Source organism: Solanum pennellii, chromosome 10 (genome assembly GCF_001406875.1).
Source record: "Solanum pennellii chromosome 10, SPENNV200".
NCBI lineage: Eukaryota > Viridiplantae > Streptophyta > Magnoliopsida > Solanales > Solanaceae > Solanum > Solanum pennellii.
The window spans coordinates 28,584,302-28,590,929 of NC_028646.1; positions in this window are offsets into that span (position 1 = coordinate 28,584,302).

Consider the following 6,628-nt stretch of genomic DNA (forward strand, 5'->3'; position numbering starts at 1 on the left):
GCATTGTAGTAGACATGACTGCATATGGGAATAACCTTTCTTAGCCACCATGAACCTATACTACTTTTAAGCATGCATAATGTGTAAGTGTGTGTAAATTCGTCAACATGATGAGGCAGCAAGACTCTTAGGGCTATAATGCACCTTCAAGCATAGACAACACAACACATAATAGCATAAGAGACAGGACAACATCACGTTACTTTCAAGACTCCTCACCTTAGCTATTCACATATTAATATAGGGGTACATATGTATGGGATTATCAATTATTATAACTCATCAATGGATGCACCTAAGCCAATCCTAACATAACCACTCACATGCTCATAACATTAGTAACACAACCTAGATTATAACAAGAATAAGAAACAAGGCATAGGCTACACATTGGGTGATCATCACTACAACACATTCATAATACAATTGCATTCAAGACCATGATCACATCACATACATATATGAAATAAAGTAAACACTGCCACTATAAGTGGACCATACCACAGAATGTCATACAAGGATTAACCAACTAACAATTCTATAGAAAAGTAGAGAGGAAGAGTCATTCTTACAAATTTATCAAGGCCTTGATTATCATTGATCAATACCCATATTTCATCAATAATCATATCTACTAAAGTAGCTAAAGCTACACTAACATAATCTAAATTATGCATTAATCATAACAAGATCAAGATCATATCAAGTAAACTACATCATTAATCTATAGAATTTGAGGAATGTAGATCATACTTACCTAAAGTCCCTTGCTTTAATAATCAAGGATTCATACACACAATTCATCAATAATTTCAATATAAGGCAGTAGCTACAAGTATCTTTACATACACGAAATCTTACATTCATGCTGTGTAGAATCAAGATTACACTGAATACTGTACATTAACAATCGATAGGAAGTAGAGATCAAGTCTTCAAGCATCAATCCATATTGTACCAACAATACATAATTCAACATCATATTACATCATAGACAATATCTAACCATCACCTTAACATAATTGAATCACATTATAATCCTCATAATATTAAGATCATAATAACCAATACATAGGCTAATTTTATTCAAACCTTCAAACCTTGATCCACATGGATCACTCATCAACAATTAACCATCAATACTCATACTAGGCAGTAGATATAAGCATTTAAACATAATTGAATCAAATTTTATTTACATAAGTTCAAAATCCCAAAGCCCATACATAGGCTAAGATGAGAGTTTTAAGGGAGCATGGGTTCATCATGCAATTGGATTGAAATTCACGTTACAATTAATACATTCACATGAATTCATCATGAGGAAGCCTTTAAAAACATTTTGAGAAAGAACCCATGAATAGATTGCAAGATAAGAGGTTTGATCATATTTTCTCTTGAAAACTTTGAAAACAACTCTCTAGCTGAAAGTTTATACAGAGATGAAGGATAACCATACCTCATTGTAGAAGAAAGTCACTGAAATTTCATCAATAACCAATGGGAATCATGGATCCAAGGCGTTCTTCAGCTTCATCTCCAATGGAGGTTTCTAGAGAGGATATTTTGGAAGAGGGAAGTCTAATTTTAAATCATGGATTGGGAATGGGGTTGTCACGTTGTTTACCAGCTTTATATACCAAAAGAAAACCAAATAAACCAACTAAGGTCACGTTAAGACGTGGGGTGAAATTCCCATTCACCCCTTAATAAAAGCAGCGTGAATGGCAATTGTTATAGCCTACATTGATGGACCCATCGACGCCCTGTACTGCAAACGTTGTTTGGGTCGAGGGCTTGAAAACAGACTTGAGTTTTCACCAGGATAAGTCCCAATAGACGCCTCACCATCGACGGGCCGTAGGTGAACCTACTGGCCATCGATCGAGGGTCGTTGGTGACAAACATTGGGTCCTCTTTGAGGGCCTTTTGTGGGGCCCTTAGGGAGTCTTAGCCAGACGTTTCAAACGTAATATAAACCTTAATATGTCAAGGAACTTCCATATTAGTTTCACCCAAAACAACCACTTGCAACACATCCAAACATGCTAGGCACACTCAAGTCACACATGCACGTCTGAAGGGCTAACTTACAAACGTCTTGGACGTTTGACTTTAAAATGACTTCAAAGAATTAATGAATACTTTAAAACACTTCATTAAAATATTAACAAGCTTAAAGGCACATGCGAGTCTCTAGACACACTAACTCATTTTGGGGGTCTTACAGTAAGTATGACTTCTATGCATAAAATCATCAATGTATGAGAAAAGGGATATTTTAGTCAAAACCATGCTTTGTAATAAATAACCTTAAGTTGCAAATATAGTGAAATATTATGATTCAACCCACCATAATATCACACCAATATATAAGCAACCCAAGCAATACAATGCAAAGAATAGAACCCCATAACCCTATTGAAAGCTAAGTTTCACATTAAGCAACATTCTTCATACATACACTCATAATCTCATATTTCATCATAACATGATAGATTCATAGAAAACATACATAGCTTAACATAATGAGTAATACTCAACATTATCATACAAGAACATTACTACAACCATCCCTTAGAATCCCACAAGTGCAATGTGTAAGAGAAGTCACACACCGTCCCTTACACTATGTAGAAAAATCCTTGAATAAAAGCCCTAATGAGAGTCATACATTTGTCACGACCGGGGAGCACCCCCTAAAAGTAACATGGCGTACTTGACCTTTCACAGGTCTTATACAAGCCTATATTTATCATTCATCCCATTTTCGTAGGTAAATTTAGCGGAAAATTTAAGACTTTCATAGCACATCGTATGCTAGAACATCACTTCGAATATATACATACCCATATATATATATATATATATATATATATATATATATATATATATGTATAATATCACAATACATAGTTAGACTCTAAATCTATCTTCCATCTTAGACTCAACATCATTAGAGTATAATAGGGGCACGACCCTTTCACCATATATCATAACTAAACTATTACAAGACTTTACATAAAATAATGACATAGGAAATCCTTAAACTTAAGGATCCTTTTCCTTGAGTTTGGGAACACATATCCATCCCTTTACCTTAGAGACATTCATTAAGCATCCATAACCTTAAATTTGTGTAAAAAGGGAAAGAAGAATGGTGTTAGTACAAGAATGTACTAAGTATGGCAACCATGAAAAAACATGCATTTAAAAGGAACATCTTACTTTGAAAATATGCGGCATGCCTTTTTGTGAAAACTTCACAAAACTTTAATATCGTAAGCATCATATAATTCACATACTTCATTAGGCATATACAATAACATAATATCACATAAAGTCGTAGATTGCATTTAAGAAACAACTAGAATCACTTTACAATAACCTTACTTTATTGACAATTATCTATTTTTCTCTTTATAGTAAGCTCTCTTTACTTTAACTCCTTTACTTCCCAAGTAACCCTCTAGTGATACTTGGTGCAATGTATATATAATGTCTCATTACACTATCCACACTCAAGCATCACCTTAAGACACAAGGAAATCATTCATACAACCTTGATTAATCCAACACATGCACTCATAAGACCATTTCATATAAGAAGACATATAACTAACATTTGACTCAATAAACTTTATGGACCACAGAGAAGAACTCATTACAAGACCACACATGAGTCAAGACTTACCAATATCATCATAAGAGGCATTAGTCAATCAATAGCATATTTAGACTTCACTTAACTTAGACATTATAATACCTTACTCAAAACCCCAATCCAAGCTTAATAGTGCAATATACATGTGAAATACCATAACCTAACACATACTTTTGAAACTCATAAAGAGGCCAAAAGAATACCATTTACTTCATAGATTAACAAGACAATTATAGAAAACTTCATACATACCAAGCAAGACCTTCATCATATGGTCAATAAGGCCAACATTATGCATATAAGGTAAGACCACATCGCATAGACTCATTAGGAATCATACCATGTATATCATCACAAAAAGTAGAGAACACTACAATGTCATGCATAAGGAGCATAAACATAATTATATACATTAGAATACCTTTCTAGAACCCCCTTCAAGAGCTGCTTGTGCAATGAATAGGTAAAGTCTCATACCCTCACCTACGCTACGCAAATTCCCTTAGGTTATCCTAGTTAGAGTCCATTTCTTGAGTTCCATTGTCCATTTTACTTTAGGGATACTATATCCTTAACCGACATGAAGATTATGGGTTCTAAACATGGAATTTGTTGTTGTAGAACCTTACACTAAAGGGTGGTGATCTACCTTGCAAAAGTAGAATATTGAAATCATGCTATCAAATTAGGTTATATCACTTGCTAGATGCTATGGGGAAAGCATAGTTTATGGAACTTGGAGGCCTATATGAAAATATCAATCTATGTCGTTTGGGCCATGAGTCTATCTGTAAGACCCCCATAATGATTTAGGGTGTCTAGATCGTAACATGTTTTTAATCAGGTTATAAGGTCCTAAAATGACTTATAATATGGTTTAGAGGCAGTGAGAAAATTTTGATGTGATTTGGAAGTCAAACGCTAAGGGACGACCAAGACGTTCGACGACTAGTCACCTATGTGCTTCATGTGTAAATACGTGTTTATGATTGTATGATATGATCTTATTAAGTCTTAAAATGAGTAATAATTATGTTTATTGACATTATATGGTGTATCTTCAAGATTGGAGGTCAAACGTCCAAGACGTTCGAAAGTAAACCCTTGAGACGTTCAAGTGTGTCTTTATGGGCCTTGCCAGTTTGGACGTGTTATGTGTATTTGTTTTGGGTGAAACTTATGTGGGAGGTATACAAATTATTAAGTATTGGATTTATTTTGTAACGTCTAGGTACAACATCAAAGGGCCCAGCAAAAGGGCCCATAGGAAGGACACAAGGCTTGTCGAGACGGTGCCTTGGCAGTGTCAATCGACCAGTTGGTTGACCAACGACCCGTTGCTGAGGTATCGTCGAAAGGATACTTATCCTGGAAAATTCTTAACCCAAAAACAGGCCAAGTTCCAATCAACGGAAGCCACAGACGGTAAGTTGATTGACCAACGGCCCGTCGATTGTGATCCATCGATAGTGGCCTCCAACACTGCCTTGCGGCTGTTTAATTTAAAAGGGGAATGGAAAATTCACCCCACATCCTAAACTGACTCTAATTGATTAATTTACCTATTTTTGAGTATATTTAAGGGATCAAACACGTGAACAACCCATTTCCAATCCCTTCTCACGAAATTGAACCTTCCCTCCAAAAACAATTCTCTCTAGAAACCTCCATTATTGTTGAAGCTCAAGAACAGCTTGTAGATTGGATTCTCATGGTTTCTTCACCAAGTTTTAAAGGTTTATACTAGAAAAATGTATGGTGATCCTTTATCTCTATGTAACCATTCACTTGGAGAGTTCTCCTCAAAGATTTCAAAGAAGTTTCATAATCAAAAGTTCTTCTTCTTCAAATCTATCCATGGGTCCTTTCTAAAAACGTTTTAAATGGTTAAATAATGATAAAATGATGTTACTGTATTGTTTTTAACGTGATTTTAATCCAATTGCATGATGAAACCATGTTCCTTCCCTAAATCGATTTAGCCCTTGTATGTGCATTGTGATCATGGCTTGTTAATGGTTGGATTGTGATTCTCTTATGTTAAATTTATTATACTTACTGTTATTTACGTGAATTAATGTTTAATTGATGATGAAGGATCCATGTGGATCAATGTAATGAAGATTTGAACATGCTTAGCTTAGTTTTACATGATTCACGATAACATTGGCCTTTTAATGATTTAATGTTGAATTTGATTGGGTGAAGATGATCATAGATATTGTTTTAATTTTACATTATAGATGAATTGTGTGTCTAAATCCGTGATGATCAAATTAAATGAGACTTGCATGAATTGATCTAGTTTCTTCTAGGCTATCAAGTAGTAACTTTTGATCTTGATGTTGGGATGATTGCTATATGACTTGATTATGGTTGATTGTCCTTACCTACTGCATAAAAGTATCATGTGATGATAATTAGGTATAATTGATCCAATATGAATAGATAACCATGGAATTGGTAAAGATTGATTTGGACTCTTCTAGCCTACAAAGTGAATATTGTAATGTATATGACATGATATAAATATTAGGGAAGATAAAGCATGGTTTCGGTTGAGTTATGATCAGTTTAGCTACTGCTCTATATATATGAATTGTCGATAAACAAGGCGTATTAATCAATGATTATCAAAGGGTGAGAAATTGGTAAGAATGTTTGTCTCCTCTATTTTTCTATATTAATGTAGTTGATGAAGCCTTGTATGACATTGTGTGGTATAATCCACATATGGTGGCGGTATTTAATTTATTTTCATTATATATTTGTGTACCATAGCCTTGAAGGAAAATTGATGAATATATGAATGAGTGGTTATGATGATCACCTTATTTGTAACTTGTGCCTAGTCTTCATCACAAGTTATGAATCTAGGTGATGTTACTATTGTTATGAGAATGTAAATGGCTATGTTAAGGTTATATGTAATTGCTGCCTATGATGAGGTCATATAATGTTATA